Here is a 25205-nt window from a genome sequence, read left to right on the forward strand (position 1 = left end):
GATGATGCTGAGGGAATTAGATTAGGAAATGAGACACTTAAAGTAGTAAAGGAGTTTTGCTATTTGGGGAGCAAAATAACTGATGATGGTCGAAGTAGAGAGGACATAAAATGTAGACTGGCAATGGCAAGGAAAGCGTTTCTGAAGAACAGAAATCTGTTAACATCGAGTATAGATTTAAGTGTCAGGAACTCGTTTCTGAAAGTATTTGTATGGAGTGTAGCCATGTATGGAAGTGAAACATGGACGATAACTAGTTTGGACAAGAAGAGAATAGAAGGTTTCGAAATGTGGTGCTACAGAAGAATGCTGAAGATTGGATGGGTAGATCACATAACTAATGAGGAGGTATTGAATAGGATTGGGGAGGAGATTGTGGCACAACTTGACAAGAAGAAGGGACCGGTTGGTAGAACGTGTTCTGAGCCATCAAGGGATCACAAATTTAGCACTGGAGGGCAGCGTGGAGGGTAAAAATCATAGAAGGGGACCAAGAGATGAATACACTAAGCAGATTCAGAGGAATGTAGGTTGCAGTAGTTACTGGGAGATGAAGAAGCTTTCACAGGATAGAGTAGCATGGAGAGCTGCATCAAACCAGTTTCAGGACTGAAGACCACAAGAACAACAACATTTGTTGTCAATTGGTAATGTTAAGTAACAAATACTGAACCATATTTTCCTGTTAAAAATAACATTATCTTTTATTTGTTGGTCGCATGGAAAAAATTAAAATTTGATACTGACATGCGAAATGTCACATTGTTAACCTCCTCATTCGTAACGTAGCGTGTATGCTACATCTAACTTTTAGCTTTTGTAACTCAGGTAATCAACTAAACTTGCTGAGCCTCATTGTAGTGTACACTTTATACCTTGTGCTTTCTTTGCATTACATGTTTTCGTTTCTGCAAGCCCCAGAGGTTTCAGATTCTGCTTGAAGAAATCTGTTTATCGTAGTGGCAGCATGGCTTCATGATGTGAAGCTAATAACGAAATGGATGGTGTACTGAAAAGAGATTATAAGATGAACACCAATAAAAGAAAACAATGGTAACGGAAAGTGGTTGAATTAAATCTGGTGATAGTGAGGGAATTAAATTAGGAAATGAGACACTAATAGTAATCGACGTGCCTTGCTGCTTGTACAGGAAAATAACCGTCGATCCACGAAGTAGAGAGGATAAAAATACAGACTGGTAGTAACAAGAAAAGCATTTCTGAAAAGATAAATGTGTTAACATCGACTGTATTATAAGTTTAAGCGTTATAAAATCTCTTCTAAAGTAGCATTGTGTAGAAGTGAAATGCGGACAGTAAACGGCATAGACAAGAAATGCACAGAAACCTTTGAAATATGGCAATACAGGTAAATCGAAGAGAACTGAAATTTATGGTACACATTGACTAAGAGAAGAGATTGGTTGAAAGGATACATCCTGATACATCAAGGAATAGTTAATTTGGTAATGAAGGAAAGAATGTATGTGTGTGTGTTGGGGGAAGGAACTGTTGAGGGAGATCAATAGGTTTAAGTATATGGTTAAGTAAAAGGTTAAGTAAATAGGTTTAAGTGAATGTAGGTTGCAGTGGTTGTGCGAAAATAAAGGCAAATGTGCAGGATTGAGTAGCATATTGAAACCAAAAAATATGGAATATTTCATTATCTTTTCGACATAAAATACGTTTGTGTTGTGATTATTGCTTTATTAACCTCTCAGAATTGGTGTAACTCTGTCTTATAAACTCTTTGGTCCGTCGAGGTGTGCTATAGTTGTTCTCTGTATTATTATGTCTTCCAGGAAAGTCTCTGTTCTGGGTTGGAGGAAGACGGGCGTGGGAGGACAAGGCTGTGACTTGCTTCCATGTTAAATAATGTGAAATTTTGTACTGTGAAATGTGTACCGTAAAATCAGACTGCATCAAGAATGTCAATGTTTGTATTACATCAGTGAGAGCAGTATTTCGTTGGAAAATGATCATTTTTAGCCAGTTTCATTTATTATAAAAATGAAGGCGACCATGTTATTGTCCAAGTTTAATTGGTGAATGTACTAGCTGTTTATAATTAAACTGACGATGTTCCGAGCGCTGCAGTGCCTGCTGTGTGCATCGCAGGACGCTGAAACATCGTAGTTGTGGTCATTTATCGGTGCGCTCGCGGAGTATGCTGAAAAATAATAGTTCCTCTTTTTGCCACCAGGTGAAAATATTGCTGTGTAAGCGGTCAGAATGTGGTGTTGGTGCAGGAAAAGGGGAGGAACAATCAATTACATGATAACGGTGGTCCTGGCACGTTTGTTTAGGGTACCGTCACTAGCTACAAGACATGTTCAACATTATCTCCCGTCTTACAGCGTGCTGCATCCGTGACACTGTATGTTCGACAGTTGATCGCAGCATATCCGGTGTAATCAGAGGAATATGTCATCGTATGCTGTCTTACAGATCAGGAAGAATCCGTATATATCTCTGATGAAAACGATCCTTCAGATATCCCCACAACCAGTAGACACATGGATTTAGGTCGTTGTATCTGGAAGACTACATGTCTTGAAATTGCCTAGAGATGATGCGGTCGTTACTAAACGCTTCTTGAAGAAAATCCATACCTGGCAAGATTGGTTGGTTGGTTTGGGGAAGGAGACCAGACAGCGTGGTCATCGGTCTCATCGGATTAGGGAAGGATTGGGAAGGAAGTCGGCCGTGCCCTTTCAGAGGAACCATCCCGGCATTTGCCTGGAGTGATTTAGGGAAATCACGGAAAACCTAAATCAGGATGGCCGGACGCGGGATTGAACCGTCGTCCTCCCGAATGCGAGTCCAGTGTCTAACCACTGCGCCACCCCGCTCGGTATACCTGGCAAGAGACATGTGGTGTTGCCCCATCTTGCATGAAAACAGTGGCGTGGACACAAATGCGTTCTTGCAAAGCTAGACTCACAAGTTGCTCAAGAAGGTCCTTATAAAGTGCAGATGCCCTTGTGCACCTAACAGGTCCGCGAAGAGTCATCTCCTCGGAGAAAAACGGACCGAGAGTGAAGGAGCTTGTGAAACCACACCAGGTAGTCACAAAAGCTGGGTACAGTGGATGTTCCTGCACAACATGTGACGAAGTAGAACCCCATATGCGGCAGTCCTGTGCATTCGCGGCACCTTGCGAAGTAAAATGTGTCTCATCCGTCCAAAGAATATTTCCCGGCCACATGGCATTCATTTACACGTGTGCAAAACGAAGAGTAAAGTCACGGGGCTATAGCCTATCGTGGGGCTTCATTTGGTCCAGATTCTGAATCTTGTTGGTATACCAGTGCAACATGCTTCGCAAAATCTTTTGAACTGTTGACCAGAGGAGAGACTATTCTCGTGACACAGATCGAGAACTTGCTGCAGAATTTGAGTCATGTGCTACACGGCCGGCTGTAGCTACAGCATAAACGACTACCATGGGAATGGGGGCTACCTCTCTCTTTCTGCTGCACGACCTAATTCACCTATTTCTTCAAATTTCTTGATCATATTCTTTAGCCGTCGAGTCGAGGGACATGAAAGGGAAGCAGTGGTTCGGAAGGGAGTAAGACAGGGTTGTAGCCTCTCCCCGATGTTATTCAATCTGTATATTGAGCTAGCAGTAAAGGAAACAAAAGAAAAATTCGGAGTAGGTATTAAAATCCATGGAGAAGAAATAAAAACTTTGAGGTTCGCCGATGACATTGTAATTCTGTCAGAGACAGCAAAGGACTTGGAAGAGCAGTTGAACGGAATGGATGGTGTCTTGAAGGGAGGATATAAGATGAACATCAACAAAAGCAAAACGAGGATAATGGAATGTAGTCGAATTAAGTCGGGTGATGTTGAGGGAATTAGATTAGGAAATGAGACATTTAAAGTAGTAAAGGAGTTTTGCTATTTGGGGAGCAAAATAACTGGTGATGGTCGAAGTAGAGAGGATATAAAATGTAGACTAGCAATGGCAAGGAAAGCGTTTCTGAAGAAGAGAAATTTGTTAACATCGAGTATAGATTTAAGTGTCAGGAAGTCATTTCTGAAAGTATTTGTATGTAGTGTAGCCATGTATGGAAGTGAAACATGGACGGTAAATAGTTTGGACAAGAAGAGAATAGAACCTTTCGAAATGTGGTGCTACAGAAGAATGCTGAAGATTAGATGGGTAGGTCACATAACTAATGAGGAAGTATTGAATAGGATTGGGGAGAAGAGAAGTTTGTGGCACAACTTGACCAGAAGAAGGATCGGTTGGTAGGACATGTTCTGAGGCATCAAGGGATCACCAATTTAATATTGGAGGGCAGCGTGGAGGGTAAAAATCGAAGGGGGAGACCAAGAGATGAATACACTAAGCAGATTCAGGGGGATGTAGGTTGCAGTAGTTACTGGGAGATGAAGAAGCTTGCACAGGATAGAGTAGCATGGAGAGCTGCATCAAACCAGTCTCAGGACTGAAGACCACAACAAGAACAACAACAACATTCTTTAGCCCATTTACTGACATGGGGCCTCTTCGTAAACGTTTCTTTCGGCAATATGACTGCAACGCAGCGCTGTCACTACTGTCGTTCAGACTTCGCCAATGCACATCTTTCTTCTCAGTAGCCATTGCGTCCCGCTTGGAAGACTTCATCCTTCTTAACCCTTTAGATTAACAGTCACTTCACAAAGGAAATCAACACGCGTCCCAAGCGACAAACAGTATACTGACGCTAAAATAGGAAACATTTCATATTCTGACTGCTTACAGTTCCATATTTTAATCTGGCGGCAGAAAGTGGAACTACTATTTTTGCAAAATAGTGCACCCATTAATGAACATATACCATGTTTCAGCGTCCTGTGGTGTATACGGTCTGCACTGCAGCTCTCTGAACATCGTCAGATTAATTATAATCATTTGGCACTATAACAGGTTTATTTTCTTGTCGTAAACGTGTCAAGACTAGGACTTCTGAAGGAATCATACTCCGAATTTTACAGGACAATAAGCCGAGCCAACAATATTTACAAGAAATCTAGATGAGTATAATTATCGAATCCTAATTACTGCTACAATCAGTTTAGGAACGGACTATCTATAACTCCGTTTTCCAACTTAAAACGTTATACATGTTATGTTAGCTGATGCTGACAGAAATGTTGATACTTAATTATGTTCATTTTATTATCATTGTGATTATTGAACAGAGGGAGTGGGGTCGTTAGAATGCAGAGCTGTAACAGACTAGTCTTCCAGCTGAGCACCACGAAAAGACCATATTGTAAACTATGCAGCCGCCTTTGTTTTATTTCCTTTCGTACTTGATATGATCGTGTTCAGTAAATAGTATGAGATGAAAATGAATGAATAATAATGTTTCGACACTGGTGGAAATAAGGCAAGACTTGCTTTTTTCATACTGTGGCTCTGGACATGGAAATACTTGACTCCGGTTAGACATTTTTTAAAAAGAAGACAAAACGTACCTTCTGTCATTGTCTCTGCTGCTTTATCTCGCTGATCATTGTACCAAGATACAATGTGGGTTTTCATTGACTTTCATTTTTACATTACAGTCTCATGTGCCCGATGTGAGATCATTAAAAACGAAAAGAAATAGATATTCCTGTATGGCACTGTAGAGCACCATTGTAAAGCTCTGTGGGCAGTTCGGGCTGCTATCTCGATATTCGAAACAGGCAGTTTTCGTCCTTCAGTTTGCATCGACGGGCATCCATTGTGGGCATTATTTAACAGAGATTGAACCATCTGAAACGTGAATCGAGAGTAAAAAGTGGTCGCAGGGGCGGATTATTCATCACATGCTACTGACGCGCTTGTTTGTGCGAAGTATGAATGGCCTAGAGAGCTCAATGGTGAGCTTTTGTGTGCTCTCGTTTGGTAGGAGCCACCCAGAACGCTATGGATCTCGGAAAACCTAGCTACTCCAGGCTTGGGCGTTTTCTTCCGAGACAAAAGGTATCACATCATAATTTGGCTAAGGAGTTAATACAGTTTCCTAGATAATTTTGCACAAAGCTGGTGTCTTTTCTGTCTTTCCTCACACTGTTAAACTCAACATGCACAACAACAAGGGACTAGAATATTCCTGGCGAGATAATCTTGAATACAGGAGATCGAGTGAAATAACAAATGACCTAGCTACATGCGTCTGCAATGAGAACGGATTGTTATCAGCTTAAATGACGAAAGTAAAACAATTTCCAGAAAAGTTAATAACAGTTCAACTTATAGAAGTTTGAAATAATTACCCCATGTTTCAAAAATTCTAATAAAAATTACCGAAGAAAGATTAAAGCACTAGATTAACCAACATATAGGAGAACAACAGCAGTGGAAAAGGAAAAAGAACAAGAGCTTGTAAAATGCTGGACTATGGAAACAGATATTAAAGGTATTAGTAATGATAGCAGAATAATAAGAGGCGTCCGATAACGCTGTGCCCACTAACCAGTTTATTTAATTTGCTTAAAGAAAGTGCAGTAGAAACAGATATAGTGCATTATGGATAAAAGTGATTATGAATAAAAATACAAGGCTATTACAAATGATTGAAGCGATTTCATAAATTCGCTGTAGCTCCATTCATTGACATATGGTCACGACACACTACAGATACGTAGAAAAACTCATAAAGTTTTGTTCGGCTGAAGCTGCACTTCAGGTTTCTGCCGTCAGAGCGCTCGAGAGCGCAGTGAGACAAAATGGCGACAGGAGCCGAGAAAGCGTATGTCGTGCTTGAAATGCACACACATCAGTCAGTCATAACAGTGCAACGACACTTCAGGACGAAGTTCAACAAAGGTCCACCAACTGCTAACTCCATTCGGCGATGGTATGCGCAGTTTAAAGCTTCTGGATGCCTCTGTAAGGGGAAATCAACGGGTCGGCCTGCAGTGAGCGAAGAAACGGTTGAACGCGTGCGGGCAAGTTTCACGCGTAGCCCGCGGAAAATTGGCTCATGCCACAACTGGAGACCGACAGCGCCGACTTCATCTTTCAACAGGATGGTGCTCCACCGCACTTCCATCATGATGTTTGGCATTTCTTAAACAGGAGATTGGAAAACCGATGGATCTGTCGTGGTGGAGATCATGATCAGCAATTCATGTCATGGCCTCCACGCTCTCCCGACTTAACCCCATGCGATTTCTTTCTGTGGGGTTATGTGAAATATTCAGTGTTTAAACCTCCTCTACCAAGAAACGTGCCAGAACTGCGAGCTCGCATCAACGATGCTTTCGAACTCATTGATGGGGACATGCTGCGCCGAGTGTGCGAGGAACTTGATTATCGGCTTGATGTCTGCCGAATCACTAAAGGGGCACATATCGAACATTTGTGAATGCCTAAAAAAACTTTTTGAGTTTTTGTATGTGTGTGCAAAGCATTTTCAAAATATCTCAAATAATAAAGTTATTGTAGAGCTGTGAAATCGCTTCAATCATTTGTAATAATCATGTATGTTAAGTATTATGAATAAATATATCGCATTAGATTTGCTGAATATACAATAACCTTAACAGACTCTGAAAGAACATGAATTTTAAGACATACATTAAATGAATTGGCAATTGCGAATGAGGGGAACCATCACCTGGAGAATGGAATGACAACAGTGAAAATTTGTGCCGGACCGGGCCTCGAACCCGGATTTCCCACTTATCGCGAGCAGCCACCTTACCATTTTTTTAATCAAAATTTAAGCAGCGGCGGAAATCGAACCCGGGACCGAAGACGTTTTATGAATCAAAGACGCTACCCCCCCCCCCCCTTTTTTGACCATAAGTATATGAACCTATTTTTTTTACATATCAATGAACGGACGGTTCATAATGTTCTGAACAAAAATTAAAGTAAAATAAAGAAACTGTCGTCAGGGAGGTTTGAACACGGCTCGCTCACCCCACAATACAATACCGTGACCAATTTTAATTTTTTACCGACACAGGAAACACACCGAAATATACACTCAAATGGCAGTGTATTCCTTCAAAAAGCGAAAATATTCTCTTTTTTTCCAAAGCACTTATTGAAGGAAATCAATTAAAATAAAACAAAAGAAGTCGTTTCGACAAAAACAAAAAGGTGAAATCAGAAAAACGTATAGGAAGGAATGGGGCTTCAATTTGAACGTCCCCACATTTTCTTTCTTCCGTCACTTCTACATCGTGGAACATCTAAATCCATAGAAGTATCCACAAAAATAAAAAAATTAGAAAAGGGGGGGGGGCATGGAAACTCATCCAACGCCTTGTCGATGAAAAACAAGATACAACATATTAGAAAAAAATTCACGATAACGGGGCATTCTGAGCCACGTCCAATGTGCGGTGGCCGTATAGTGGGAAAAGGCACACGGATCTGCGTCATATCCACTCACCATCAAGTAGTGGACATAATGGTCAACAAGCCACATTATGGTATTGTTCTTCGATCGAGGAAAGAAGGTTGAATCGGGACGCACGAGAATCTCCCCCGAGATAGCCGCCTCCGACGTCCTGAGGAGAAAAGCCAGCTGTCGGCGAAGCCATCTCCATTGGTCACGACCGCAGGAAATCAACCGATGAGATAATGTATCAGTTTCATGGTAACGATTACAGCGATCCGTTACACTGAGGCCAATACGAAAAAGTCGCACGTTGGTAGGTACAATGAGGTGCAATGAAGGAGCCTCTCCGAAGATTGCGACAGCAAGATACAAACGAGAACCGCAATCGGGCGCACCCCGGGCAACGTTGATTTATCAGCGGCTAATCCTTCAACAACCAGAACGGACTTCTGAAAAAATGAAGACCAATATAACCCCGCCCAAACGGTCTTATCTAAGGCCACTTGTGATGATGTCGATAACCATTGAAGGAATATCGAGAGACAAAGAAGTTTTATAATCTGACTTATGTAAAGAATATCAATATGACTTCCTCGTGACTCAAGAAACTCATCGGGGCAGTACAAGACCCACACCCAAAATAGATGGAATGAAGATGATCTTGGAGAGACCACATGAACGATACGGTAGTGCCATCTTCGCCAGGCCAGGAATTATAGTCACTTCTACATCATTGACTGAGAGGCAAGACATCGAGATATTAACCGTTCGAACTCAGCAGTATAACGTTACCTCTGTGTACAAACCCCCAGAATCAGGTTTTTTCTTCACTGAGCCTGGCAATTTCAGTTACCAAGACTTTAATTTTGTATTGGGCGATTTCAAGTGTCAGAGCACTACATGGGGCTATAAAGAAACTAACAGCAGCGGAGTGGAACTAGAGACTTGGGCTGAGGTACACGATCTACTGCTCATACATGACCCGAAACCGCCAAGCTCCTTTAATAGTGGCAAATGGAAGAAAGGGTACAATCCCGATAACATCTTTGTTAGCAAGAAACTCTCTGGCCAATGTGGAAAACTGATTGGGGAGCCAATTCCCCATACGCAGCTTCGGCCCATAATTTTCACGGTCAATGCAGTCTGAACAAGTTCCTTTCAAAAGAAGGTTCAATTTTAAAGAGGCCAATTGGAAGAAATTTACAGAGCTCATTGATGCAGAAATAACAAAAATCCCCCCACAACCTGAGATGTACGACTCTTTTGTCAAACTCGTTCAGAAGGTGTCTAGGAAAACAATACCGCGAGGATGCAGAACACAGTATGTTACGGGACTGTCTGAGGACGCAAAGCCACTACTGGAAAGATACCAGAAGCTCTTCGATAACGACCCATTTGATGATGAGACACTTCTAGCAGGCGATGAACTCATGTCAGTCATAGCTGAGAACCGCAAAGCCAAATGGTGTGACCTCATGGAGAACCTGGACATGAAAGTGAACATTAGGCGGCCTTGGAAACTGTTAAAGAACCTTAACGGTGACGCCACAAAGTCAAGTGATAAATTTACTAACGTCACGGTAGACCAAGTCGCCACTAAACTCCTTATGAATGGCAAAACCCACGGCAGAAAGTACCAGGAACCATTAGCACGTGATCCGGAAGAGGAAAATCATCACCTCAAGGCACCATTTACAATGTCAGAACTCACTGTAGTCATTTCCAGCTTGAAGATTAACAGAGCTCCTGGTATCGATGAACTTAGAGTCGAGCAAATTAAAAACTTTGGCAGTAATACCCCACAGTGGCTGCTAGATTTGATAAACGCATGTGTAGAAAGGCTCCATATTCCAAAGATGTGGAGGAAAGCCCGAGTGGTTGCACTTCTGAAACCAGGAAAGGACTCTGATGATCCAAAAAACTTCCGACCTGTGTCTCTTTTATGTCACTGTTTTAAGATCTTGGAACGCCTGACGCTAAGTCGCATAGAAAGCGTCCTGGAACAACAGATCATCCCACAGCAGGCAGGTTTCCGACCGGGCAAATCGTGCTGCGGTCAAGTCCTGAACCTGACCCAACATATCGAGGATGGGTTTGAGAGGAAAGAGATCACGGGAGTGGCATTCATAGACCTTTCAGCTGAATATGATACCGTAAACCATCGAAGGCTCCTTAGGAAAGTATATAATGTGACAAGAGATTACCATTTAACATCACTGATAGGTACTTTCCTGCATAACAGGAGATTTTTCGTCTGTCTCCAGGGCAAGAAGAGCAGGTGGAGAAATCAGAGGAATGGCCTACCTCAGGGAAGCGTCCTCGCCCCAGCTCTGTATAATATATACACAAATGACCAACCCGTGCCAAACATCACGCGCCAATTTATATATGCCGATGACACTGCAGTTGCAGCCCAAGGTAACAATTTTATGGATGTAGAGGAGAAATTAAGCAGTACCTTGGAAGCTCTCTCCCAGTATTATGAGGCAAACCACCTAAGGCCGAACCCTTCCAAGACGCAGGTCTGTGCATTCCATTTAAAGAACAGGGAGGCAAATCGTGAATTAAATGTAATATGGAGAGGTGGACGTCTCGAGCATTGTAAAACGTCCAAATATCTTGGTGTCACTTTGGATCGCACACTGACCTATAAACATCATTGTAATGTCACAAGGGAAAAAGTCTCAACTAGAAACAACATCATCAGGAAACTAACCAGCAGATCCTGGGGTGCAAACCCAAAAGTCCTGAGAACTTCAGCCCATGCGCTCAGTGTGTCAGCCGCGGAATACGCCGCTCCAGTATGGCCTGCATCAACACACGCGAGAAAAGTTGATGTCGCGGTGAATGAAATGGCACGTATTGTTACCGGATGCTTGAGGCCAACCCCAGTGCACAAGATGTACTTAATCATGGGGATCGCACCGCCCAACATACGACGTGACATCGCTGCCGAAGCCGAAAAAACCAAGCAAGAAAAGCACATGCGTCATCCCTTATATGGACACCAGCCTGCTGACCGACGGCTTTGTTTCCAGTCACGTACCCGAGCCCTGGAAGGGTCGGCTGCAGTGAATCGTTTGAAAAGGTGGGAAATCGACCTAAGAAACCCCCATAAAGATGTAAAAGAAGAACTGGCACCTGGTGGAGACCTACCATACACAGTCTGGAGAACCCTAAACCGTATGAGGGTAGAAGTGCCAAAGTGCAAGACAAACCTGCAGCAATGGGGTTTCCTAAAAGAGAATGAGAACACTCTCTGTCTGTGTGGCTCTGTCCAGGATCCTGAACACCTGCTTATCTGTCCATATTTAGACCATCCCTGCACAATGAACGACAAATGACAAGGCCATATTGGCTGCTGATTTTTGGAAGTCTGAAGTCTAGTTCCGGACACGGGAAGTAAGTAAGTAAGGTAGGTACAATATCATGAACAACTTGGTACCACGAGGACGCCACTTCCATCGGGAAAATCGGGAGGCTGATGTTAGGCCAAACAATATTCCAGTTCGTTTCTGGCGACAGGGCTTCCGCAGAGGGAATACTATAAGGAACTGGCCAGCGGCTCAACAGCATTTTTAGGGAGAGATTTGCTTGGGAAAGGATATTTACTCCTAAATAACTGACTTCAAGAAAAAATTCCTTAACGTGCCGTAATTTATAACTAATTCTACCAATATCTACTGGAGGTGTTACTCGCCAGTCGGATACAAAGGCGAGCTGTAAGTGACTGGGGGAGGGGTGGGGGGCGTTGACACGTTAACACGGTGCGACGGATGAATAATTCAGAAGCCTTGACCCGAATGTCAGGGAGGCCCAAACCTCCCTGCAAACGGTGCTGCGCCATGACCCCATAACGCACGCGAAATACAGAGTGGCGCCAGATAAACCTGCCGGTTAAACTTTGCAACTTGCGGGACATCATCGCAGCAAGTGGAAAATTTGTGCAATAAAATAAGCCTTACTTAACACATACGTTTTCATGGCCCGAACCTTATGAAGAAGTGAGAGGGAGCGACGCTCGTGTTCAATGATTGCACCCTGAATCTTAATCGTGACAGACTTTCGCGGGCAAGTGCTCTACCACCTGAACTACCCAAGCACGACTCACGATCCGTCCTCACAGCTTTACTTCTGCCAGGAGAGCTTCTGCAAAGTTTGGAAGGTAGGAGACGAGGTACTGGCAGAAGTAAAGTTGTGAGGACGGGTCGTGAGTCGTGCTTGGGTAGCTCAGTTGGTAGAGCACTTGCCCGCGAAAGGCAAAGGACCCGAGTTCGGGTCTCGGTCGGGCACACAGTTTTAATCTGCCAGGAAGTTTCACATCAGCGCACACTCCGCTGCAGAGTGAAAATCTCATTCTGGAGACATTTCTGGTCACTAACCCGCGCTCCCGTAAACCGACAAAAGGCATCCAAAACTTCCTTCAGCAGTGGTATATCATCATGGGTACGGAGAAGAACCATAACGTCATCAGAATATGCACGAACGGTAAACCTTTCTCCCAGCAGCGACCAGCCACCCAGACGAGCAGCTATAGTTCGCAATAATGGTTCCAGAAACAGCACGTAGAGCGACTTTGATAATGGACTCCCTTGAAGGACGTCCTGACACACTGCGATGTGGGAAGTAAGACGGCCATTTACGTTAATGGACGCCCGAATATCAGTGATTAGAGAGCTAAACAGCCGTCGTGCAGCATCGTTAGCCGGCCGCGTTGGTCTAGTGGTTCTGGCGCTGCAGTCCGGAACCGCGGGACTGCTACGGTCGCAGGTTCGAATCCTGCCTCGGGCATGGGTGTGTGTGTTGTCCTTAGGTTAGTTAGGCTTAAGTAGTTCTAAGTTCTAGGGGACTTATGACCTAAGATGTTGAGTCCCATAGTGCTCAGAGCCATTTGAACCAATTTTGCAGCATCGTTAAAACTAACAGTCGTCAATACTCGCATTAGGAATCCATGACTGACGCGGTCGAACGCTTGGTGAAAATCAGTGAAAAGCAAAGCGCTTGGCATGGGAATGGTGGAAGCAATCGATATTAAATCTCGATATTCAGCAACGGGAATCAGGAGAGTACGACCCGGAAGACAACTTTGATGGCTCGCGATGATGGTAGTCAACAGTACCGATAATCGGCTATTGACCGCTCGCCCCACTATTTTATAATCATAGTTGAAGGGGGTTATCGGGCGGATCTGATCCACACGAAAACGTCCCGGCTTTTTCGGGACCAGGACTATTTTAGCAACCTTAAAGCTGGGCGGGAGAAGGCCTCCGTCGAACACTTCATTCACCATGGAAGTTATCGTATCTCCTATTAGGGGCCAAAATCGAATATAAAATTCTTTGGGAAGGCCATCGGGCCAGATGATTTTTGCGAGGGAGAACGAGCCACAATATCAAGTATACCATCGCGATGGAGTACAGAGAAAAACTCTTCCTGGAGAGCTGGAGTAACAACACGATCAAGGAGGGAGGTGAAATCAACAGACGGTGGACCGTCTGAATCCACTTCAGCATAAAGCTCGAAATAGTACTGATAAAGTTCACGCATGATATCAGATAGGGAGGACCACTCACGCCAATCTAGAGAACAACTGGTAGCAAGACACGTCCTTTGAGATCGCTTGTGAAGCCGGAGAAGATGATAGAGAGAGGTCAACTCATCCTTTACGATTGAACGAGGCTGGGAACGCAGTCGGACACCATCCATTTGCCTACGTTTGAGTTGGAGAAGTTTTGCCTTCACACGGTGGACGTCGACGACCCTCAAGGGGGCATCACGAACATTATCGTAGAGATCGCGAAGGACTGCATAATACAATTCCCTAGTGCGCCTTATTTCAGCCGCTTTTTCAGTGCTAAAATGCTTGAGTGTATTTCGAATCCGGGGTTTGTCATAGGTAACCCACCATTCTAGAAGTGAGGAATAACTGGACTGGGACCGGTTGTACGCCGCCATACGTCTGCGACGATGCCTTCCAGAGAGGGGTCCATGAGCTTCCATAAAGGGCGCGAAAGATGGATCCGTTGCGGGACGTGGTTAAAAGTCATTGAAACAGCACAGTGATAAGTGAAACTGGCAGGAATTACATCAATCGATAGAAGCTGACTACATATGGGGGCTGATAAATAAAAGCGGTCCAATCGGCTACTTGAAGCAGCTGTAAAAAATGTAAACCTCACCAATGTAGGGTATCTGCAAACCCAAGCATCCTGGAGACCCAAGGACGTCACCATATCATTAAGTTCACGACAAAATGTATAATTGGGGGTCTGATCTAAACGGCGTAAGACGCAGTTAAAATCACCCCCTAACAAAACCTTGCGCGGTTTCCGATGGAGTAAATAAACAACTTCTTCCTTATAAAACCGCGCGCGATCGGATGAACGACCGGATCCAGACGGAGCGTAAAGAAAAATTAAGGCGAGGTCATAGAAACTACAGCCTATAATGCGACCATCATCTAGCGTTTTGAAGTCTGTCAGCGAGGTTCCATCTCGATAAAGCAAAGCCATACAGGTAGAATTTTCAGGCGAGACATTGAAAAACATATAATATCCAGGAAGACAAAACACATCAAATAATACCTCTTGCAAACACACGATATCAGCTTGGGAATCGTAAATAAGCTGCCGTAACGCAGCAAGCCGTAATTGGGAACGTATCCTATTAACATTGAGGGTTAGAAATGTATACGCCTGCATCCGTTAACACATGTAAGGTCAATAAAACAACATTAAGGAAAAGCGCTATCGCGTCCGTCTCTCTCCGCCCGGAGGCGGGGAAAAGAAGGTATAATGCTAGTCCTCTCCACCTGACGCCGAGGAATCCTCGTTTTTCTTTTTACGACGCGCCGCGGCACGTGCAGGTTGAAAACGCTGTTTCACATCACTCCGTGAGAACAAACACTCTTGATGTGGAGGGGTTGGGGGCACGCCAAGTTCCGATTTGATAGAGGAGCCATCGTCACCGCACTTATCGGAAATCGGTGAGCACAACTCAGAACGAACAACAGCAACATTAGGTACAGAAGAGACAGGTAATGCAGTGCCGGTGTCGGGTGGCATCTCCTGAACATCAGGAAGAGAACACGTAGAATCCTGTTGCTCGACCGTCTCAGCATGGAGGAGGGGTGGTATAGCACTAAAACACTGAAAAGACTGGCCAGCAGGCAACGTCTCTGCGGGAACAACGGAACCCACGGGAGCCATCACGTCGACGGGTGAAGTGGGGGTCGCAGATTGAACGCACATTTCAACATCAACAGAAGCAGCTACATCCTTTCTGGTAATACTGGAATCACAGTTAACATCAGTAGACAACCCATTACCGCCAGAAGGTGCACCCTCTGTCAACGCCGTGTCAGAAGAACGAGATTGGAGTGGGGCGTCCTCGAAATCTGTACCGTCCTCAGTCCGCGGCGTTTGACGTGCGCTGCAGGAGCCGTCGTCCCCTCGTGGACAGAGGCCGCACTGGTACGCGTCGGTAACGGTGGAAATTTGCGAGGAGTATGGGGTTATGTTGCCCCTACATCGCTTAAAGCTGGAGACTGACTGACAGCTGACTGCGAAGTTAATATGTCTGCCAACGTTAAAGGAAGATGTTTTTGATAAGACGACGTCAGAACAGTAGTACGGCGCGGGCAATCAGATCTGAGATGACCGCTTTCGTTACAGAGAAAACAAGTTCCTTCTCGCCCTGTATACATAACATGGATTCGGTAACCACAAACAGTTAAGTGGGAAGGAATATTCTTTTTAACGCACAGGTCCACAGTCCGGATACCATTATAACACTGGAAGCGATGTTGTGCTGACCAGCGTTCCCATCGGATATGCCGTATGTGTGGTGTCACCGCCAGACACCACACTTGCTAGGTGGTAGCCTTTAAATCGGCCGCGGTCCGTTAGTATACGTCGGACCCGCGTGTCGCCACTATCAGTGATTGCAGACCGAGCGCCGCCACACGGCAGGTCTAGAGAGTCTTCCTAGCACTCGCCCAGTTGTACAGCCGACTTTGCTAGCGATGGTTCACTGACAAATTACGCTCTCATTTGCCGATACGATAGTTAGCATAGGCTTCAGCTACGTCATTTGCTGCGACCTAGCAAGGCGCCATTACCAGTTACTATTGATGCTGTAAAACATGTACCGTCAAGAGCGATGTTCACCAATGATGGATTAAAGTTAAGTATTCCAGCAGCTACGTACTATTTTTGCTAGTCTCATTACCTTGTCCTGTTCCAGACCTCACGCCAGCCTGCGTGAGATTAAACGCGTGCCTTTCGGCTTCCTTCATAGTGGATTGGCTGTCTTGCCAGTTCACAACAGTATGACTCCAAACGGAAGGAACGCTGTTTTAAGAAATGAATCGTCCACTTCAGGAGGAAGGTTAAAGTTCTGACCGGAGTATACTTGAGTGCCGCATTTTCAAGGAGGGCTTGACTAACGGAACCATCGCGTTGTGTAAACAACACTTTAGAACCAACCCGGGAGAGAAGTCTTTCTACTGGAACGGGATTATAAAACTTCACAAAGAATGCGTGCAAGTCAGAATCAAAGTAAGCAGTATCTATCTGATCAGGTGTAACACGGATAACATCAGCCAACCAATCGTGAATTTCTAAGGAGCCAGGTTGAACACGACGCGTACTCTCGTCAAAACTGAAACGAACAGTTGCTCGAAGAGGAAAAGATTTAGGAGACTCGACAGACACCATGGCGCGGGCGGAAAACACCGCCGCCAAGAGGAAAACGACAACAAACTCTGCTACGCAACTACGATGTGACTTCGGCCAATACACCAACAAGACTGAGTAGCTTTGACACAAGCGGCGCTGCGGCACGGGTGGAAGCTTACGACAACCTGCTCGCTCGACACGCAAGGCGACACTCGACATTTAGCTATCCGTGCAAGACTCAGGGCCCGACCTAAACTACCATATGCCGTCATCCATGGTCTACGACCTGTCCTCGTACATCCATTATGTATATTCCTGTATAGGTCAGACTTCAAAGTCGCTTGTCAGGTATCGGCAGGAAAATACGATATTGCAGTGCCTGTACGACTACATGTCGTAGACACATGGTTGACGACATTGGAAGTTTCGGTCTGGCTGTGAGTCGTGCACGGATATCCAAATGGTAAGGTGAACGCTAGCGATAACCGGGAAATCCGGCTTCAAGGCCCGGTCCGGTACAAAATTTTCATTGTCGTCATTCCATTCTCCAGGTGACAGTTATTCTCATTCGCAACTGCGAATTCATTTAATGTATGTCATAACGGCTGTAGCCGTCGCAGTACCTGTTCCTTTGGACATGCCGTCATGTCCACAGGAACTTTCCATCTTAATCAGAATAACACAGGCATTGCAGTATCGTATGAAGTTTAAGAGTTCTGAATGACGTCCTTGTCAACTGTAAGCTAAGAATGGACAGAAACCAAACCCAAACGAGGTTGAAACGTCCCCTTTGAACTATTATACACGTCTGTGCTTAAACTGACACAATATTTTTAGCGCAACGCAATCTGACTTTCAAAAATCCCTACAAAAGAATGGCCCTGACTAATATTAACCTATACCTTTCACAAATCACTTACTTCACAAAAATCTTCATTACTCGAACTACTGCAATACAGCGAGCGCCACTACTGCCAGCTAAATAAAAGATTCAAACTACGGAAGACACTAACTACTGATAGGCATAGTTAGCAAATGAAAGATTTTTGTAGAGAACAAACAATGTATTTTCCTTAATAGTCATAATATATATATAGCAGTTCATGACATCCAGTCTAACAAATTTCAAAACTCTGCCATCTCTCTCCCCACATCCACCACTGCTGGCGGCTCACCTCCAACTGCGCAATGGTACGCGCTGTTCACATCCAGCTGCCGCTGCCCAACACTACAATGGCAGACAACAATGCAAACTAGCCACAGACTGCACATAGCACAGCCAGTGATCTTCATACAGAACGCTATGTAACGTTGCCAATAAGAAAACATAAACAGCCTACTTACAAGGTGAGAGAGAAAATATACACGGGAAAGCTGAAGCTTAGGTAGAAAGTACATCAAATCAAGCGCATGAAGGAAGAAAATGTTCAAATGTGTGTGAAATCTTATGGGACTTAACTGCTAAGGTCATCAGTCCCTAAGCTTACACACTACTTAACCTAAATTATCCTAAGGACAAACACACACACCCATGCCCGAGGGAGGACTCGAACATCCGCCGTTACCAGCCGTACAGTCCATGACTGCAGCGCCCTAGACCGCTCGGGCGTGAAGGAAGAACAAAGTTCAACGTCATGACGATGACGAAGTCATCACGAAGGCTAATCAAGCACAGATTGGATAAGGATGCTGAGGAAATTGATCGTAGCCTTTTCAAAGTAGCTATCCCAGCATTCGCCTTAAACGATTTAGGTAAACTGGGGACATACTAAATATCTATAGCTGGACGGGTTTTGCTCCTCATCGCCTGAATAAAAATTATCAAGATGTTTAACTGGAGGTTTAAGCTAAGATTGTAAAACGTTGTCTTTGGGAAGCTGAAAGAAAAAACTAAGAATTTAAATACAGAGCAGAATCACAAAATCTTTCTGAATTCAAAGAGAATCATATAAGCAAAGGTGATACGTATGATATTGTTGGCTGGAAGAACTGTTCAGTCGCATTATTCGAATGGCTTTCTGTTTTCGTTCATAAGTGCAGCTTTTCTTCATGAATTGCAGGAATTGTGTCTCAAGTATATCCTTTAAGTGCGGATGACTGTGACGAGCGTCTGTAGAGTTTTACTGTCGTGTTTCTGTTATTAATAGCGATGAGAAAGAGAAGAGAGAGGGCGTTTCTCGATGTCGGTGTGTAGTCTACCCCTCTTGAATAGCGTCAAGGGGCTGCCGAGTTTCAAGTACCTATTTGACGGATAGATCGCCATTGTAACAGGATATAAGCGTAGATATTTTTATATGTGCTCCTTAATAGGCACTGATTGTTTTTTCTCTATGTCTTCCCCCAAACACATCACAAACATTATGACCTGACGTTTTCTGCATGGCCGTAACTGAACTAGTAATTGAACTATGCTTTCCAGTATAGATTATTCGTTTTGCGTATACGTGTCCACACTTCAGCATCTGACCTGCTGGCCAGGGAAAATTAGCATTAGTGGCTTGTTCTTGCCACATGTACCTGGGGATATTAATGAAGTACAGAGTGATGTAATGTTGCTCGGTGCGCCGTCCTCAGTCTACACTGTCTGCGGAGCTATGAACATGGTTTATTATATATATATATATATATATATATATATATATATATATATATATAGGGTGAGTCACCTAACATTACCGCTCGATATATTTCGTAAACCACATCAAATACTGACGAATCGATTCCACAGACCGAACGTGAGGAGAGGGGCTAGTGTAATTGGTTAACACAAACCATAAAAAATGCACGGAAGTATGTTTTTTATCACAAACCTACGTTTTTTTTTAAAATGGAACCCCGTTAGGTTTGTTAGCACATCTGAACATATAAACAAATACGTAATCAGTGCCGTTTGTTGCATTGTAAAATGTTAATTACATCCGGAGATATTGTAACCTATAGTTGACGCTTGAGTACCACTCCTCCGCTGTTCGATCGTGTGTATCGGAGAGCACCGAATTACGTAGGGATCGAAAGGGAACGGTGATGGACCTTAGGTACAGAAGAGACTGGAACAGCACATTACGTCCACATGCTAACACCTTTTTATTGGTCTTTTTCACTGACTCACATGTACATTACCATGAGGGGTGAGGTACACGTACACACGTGGTTTCCGTTTTCAATTACGGAGTGGAATAGAGTGTGTCCCGACATGTCAGGCCAATAGATGATCAATGTGGTGGCCATCATTTGCTGCACACAATTGCAATCTCTGGCGTAATGAATGTCGTACACGCCGCAGTACATCTGGTGTAATGTCGCCGCAGGCTGCCACAATACGTTGTTTCATATCCTCTGGGGTTGTAGGCACATCACGGTACACATTCTCCTTTAACGTACCCCACAGAAAGAAGTCCAGAGGTGTAAGATGAGGAGAATGGGCTGGCCAATTTATGCGTCCTCCACGCCCTATGAAACGCCCGTCGAACATCCTGTCAAGGGTCAGCCTAGTGTTAATTGCGGAATGTGCAGGTGCACCATCATGCTGATACCACATACGTCGACGCGTTTCCAGTGGGACATTTTCGAGCAACGTTGGCAGATCATTCTGTAGAAATGCGATGTATGTTGCAGCTGTTTGGGCCCCTGCAATGAAGTGAGGACCAATGAGGTGCCGCCAATGATTCCGCACCATACATTTACAGTCCACAGTCGCTGTCGCTCTACCTGTCTGAGCCAACGATATTTGTCCACGGATCAGTAATGCATGTTCCGTAGATTCACTGCCCCGTGGTTTGTGAAACCCGCTTCATCGGTAAACAGGTAGAACTGCAGCGCATTCTCTGTTAATGCCCACTGACAGAATTGCACTCGATGATTAAAGTCATCACCATGTAATAGCTGATGTAGCGACACATGAAACGGGTGACAACGGTGACGATGCAGTATGCGCGTGACACTACTTTGACTCAGTCCACCGGCTCTCGCAATGTCCCGTGTACTCATGTGTGGGTTCATGGCAACAGCAGCTAACACACCAACTGCACCCGCTTCTCCTGTGGCGGGCCTGTTACGGACCCGTTTGCATGCTACGACCATACCTGTTGCATACAGTTGGCGGTAGATGTTTTGCAATGTGCGGCACGTTGGATGCTCTCTGTCCGGATACCGTTCTGCATACACCCTGCAGGCTTCAGCTGCATTTCGTCGACACTCGCCATAGATGAGTATCATCTCCGCCTTTCCAGAGTTCGAATACACCATGGTCACAGTTCCTACAACACTACACTATCACAGACGTCTGGTAACACGGTGTACTACAGTTGGTCTGCGTGCGGAGACGAATGCAGAATAACAATAGCAGCAAGCGCTACATGCGGATACTGCGACAGCTAGACCAAACCACAACAGTGCACTACAGCCACACTCGTAAACACGGTCGTTATCGTAAACATGTCCCTGCAGATGCTGCTCGCCGACCGTGGCCCGTGTTTGTTACAACACGCAACTGAACGTCGGAGGTTTCAAGCGTCAACTTTAGGTTACAATATCTCCGGATGTAATTAACATTTTACAATGCAACAAACGGCACTGATAACGTATTTGTTTATATGTTCAGATGTGCTAACAAAAATAACGTGGTTCCATTTAAAAAAACGTAGGTTTGTGTTAAAAAACATACTTCCGTGCATTTTTGTATGGTTTGTATTAAACAATTACACCAGCCCCTCTCCTCACGTTCGGTCTGTGGAATCGGTTCGTCAGTATTTGATGTGGTTTACGAAATATATCCAGCGGTAACGTTATATATAGGGTGTTTCAAAAATGACCGGTATATTTGAAACGGTAATAAAAACTAAACGAGCAGCGATAGAAATACACCGTTTGTTGCAATATGCTTGGGACAACAGTACATTTTCAGGCAGACAAACTTTCGAAATTACAGTAGTTACAATTGTCAACAACAGATGGCGCTGCGGTCTGGGAAACTCTATAGTACGATATTTTCCACATATCCACCATGCGTAGCAATAATATGGCGTAGTCTCTGAATGAAATTACCCGAAACCTTTGACAACGTGTCTGGCGGAATGGCTTCACATGCAGATGAGAATACTGCTTCAGCTGTTCAATTGTTTCTGGATTCTGGCGGTACACCTGGTCTTTCAAGTGTCCCCACAGAAAGAAGTCACAGGGGTTCATGTCTGGCGAATAGGGCGGCCAATCCACGCCGCCTCCTGTATGTTTCGGATAGCCCAAAGCAATAACACGATCATCGAAATATTCATTCAGGAAATTAAAGACGTCGGCCGTGCGATGTGGCCGGGAACCATCTTGCATAAACCACGAGGTGTTCGCAGCGTCGTCTAAGGCAGTTTGTACCGCCACAAATTCACGAAGAATGTCCAGATAGCGTGATGCAGTAATCGTTTCGGATCTGAAAAATGGGCCAACGATTCCTTTGGAAGAAATGGCGACCCAGACCAGTACTTTTTGAGGATGCAGGGACGATGGGACTGCAACATGGGGCTTTTCGGTTCCCCATATGCGCCAGTTCTGTTTATTGACGAAGCCGTTCAGGTAAAAATAAGCTTCGTCAGTAAACCAAATGCTGCCCACATGCATATCGCCGTCATATATCGTTAGCGAATGTCTCTCGTGCAGCAATGGTAGCGGCGCTGAGGGGTTGCCGCGTTTGAATTTTGTATGGATAGAGGTGTAAACTCTGGCGCATGAGACGATACGTGGACGTTGGCGTCATTTGGACCGCAGCTGCAACACGGCGAACAGAAACCCGAGGCCGCTGTTGGATCACCTGCTGCACTAGCTGCGCGTTGCCCTCTGTGGTTGCCGTACGCGGTCGCCCTACCTTTCCAGCACGTTCATCCGTCACGTTCCCAGTCCGTTGAAATTTTTCAAACAGATCCTTTATTGTATCGCTTTTCGGTCCTTTGGTTACATTAAACCTCCGTTGAAAACTTCGTCTTGTTGCAACAACACTGTGTTCTAGGCGGTGGAATTCCAACACCAGAAAAATCCTCTGTTCTAAGGAATAAACCATGTTGTCCACAGCACACTTGTACGTTGTGAACAGCACACGCTTACAGCAGAAAGACGACGTACAGAATGGCGCACCCACAGACTGCGTTGTCTTCTATATCTTTCACATCACTTGCAGCGCCATCTGTTGTTGAAAATTGTAACTACTGTAATTTCGAAAGTTTGTCTGCCTGAAAATGTACTGTTGTCCCAAGCATATTGCAACAAACGGTGTATTTCTATCGCTGCTCGTTTAGTTTTTATTGCCGTTTCAAATATACCGGTCATTTTTGAAACACCCTGTATATATATATATATATATATATATATATATATATATATATATATATATATATGTGTGTGTGTGTGTGTGTGTGTGTGTGTGTACATTACGCCCGATCTCTTACGGGAATCAGGAACTGCCAACAAGGGGTTCACAGTTAGGTGACGCTACGTCAGTGGTGTAAACAGCCTGGGAATTTGGGTCGTGTGGCAAGCATGCTCGGATGGCCGAGAAAGTTAATACGACCGCTCTTGTCAGGTGGGAAATCCGGGTTCGAGTCCCTATCCGGACAAATTTTCATGAGGAGGAAGGTCTTTAGACATACTTTATTGGTGTTGTCATTATTTCTTATCATTGATGGAAATAGGCGTTGTTCATCGGCGTTTGCTTACTTGCTTGCCACTGGTGGAAACAGGCGAATGGGAAGCGGGCGGCAGTTGCGACGTGGCGCTGTTTACTTGCTGTCTGGTACCGGCTGAGGCGTGCCAGTACTCTGTGTACCTGCGGCCGCTGTGGTATCCCGCGCACCTGTGTGTGTTGCTCCCCTTAACCTGTCGTTCCATAGTGTTAGTGCTGTTACAGCAGGCAACCAGGACGCCGGAAGTCTGTACCCGTCCCCTCTGTTCATGTTGGCGGGTCGCTTGGCTATATGTGTTGCCTCTCTCATCTTCATCATGAAGGTAAGAAATCACGAAAACACCAATAAAGGACATCTAACACACGTCCTCCTATCCTCAACAGCCTATCAAGAGTTCGATGACAGCTCTTCCACCAGTATACAAGAACCAAACTTTTCTTATTCAGCAAAAAAAGCACCCTGAGCGAGGGACATTGCGCTAGTGGCCGAAACGTCGTAAGTTTTACACACTGAGCCGGCCGCGGTGTTCTAGCGGTTCTAGGCGCTCAGTCCGGAGCCACGAGACTGCTACGGTCGCAGGTTCGAATACTGCCTCGGGCATGGATGTGTGTGATGTCCTTAGGTTAGTTAGGATTAAGTAGTTGTAAGTTCTAGGGGACTGATGACCATCGATGTTAAGTCCCATAGTGCTCAGAGCCATTTGAACCATTTTTTTACACACTGACACTGCGGTCACAGACCCAGAAGAATTTTGTTGACTGTGACAATGGTCGCGGAAGACTGCATTTACATACATCCTTATATTGTTGGATATGGCGATGATTTTCAAGGTGACGTTCATATCAATAAAATTTTGTTTTTGTTATTTTGGCAAAAGTGAGTCCAATGTGAGCTTTATCTGCAGAATAATTTTGTCTACAATACATTTTGAAATAATCGTGTTGTGTTGTTACTTCAGTTTGCGACATGGAATATTATTAGTTATAAAATTATTTGTTTTTAGACATTTATTAGTCAACACAAATTTATTCAAGTTGATGAAGATTTATGAGGGATCTATTTATTTTTCCAACAGTTGGGTTCAAATGGCTCTGAGCTTCTGAGGTCATCATTCCCCTGGAACTTAGAACTACTTAAACCTAACTAACCTAAGGACATCCCACACATCCATGCCCAAGGCAGGATTCGAACCTGCGACCGTAGCGGTCGCGCGGTTCCAGACTGTAGCGCCTAGAATCGCTCAGCCACTTCGGCCGGCCCAACAGTTGAGAAACGATCGGATAAATTTAATCGTGGCCGCACTTGATCATGAAGATCATCGTCCACAGATGAAAACATAGAGAAAGTGAGCATACGGGATTTGCGTGACCACCCACGAAATGTGTACAACGCCACAGACGTATCACACGAAACACAATGATTCGTGTTACATGAAGATTTAACTGTGTGAAAGCTTTGTCCAAGACGGATTCCAGATTTGTTGGATGACTGCTAAAAACAAGCAGAAAAAAATGGCTCTG

This window comes from Schistocerca cancellata, chromosome 3, assembly GCF_023864275.1.
Source record: "Schistocerca cancellata isolate TAMUIC-IGC-003103 chromosome 3, iqSchCanc2.1, whole genome shotgun sequence".
NCBI classification, from domain to species: Eukaryota; Metazoa; Arthropoda; class Insecta; order Orthoptera; family Acrididae; genus Schistocerca; species Schistocerca cancellata.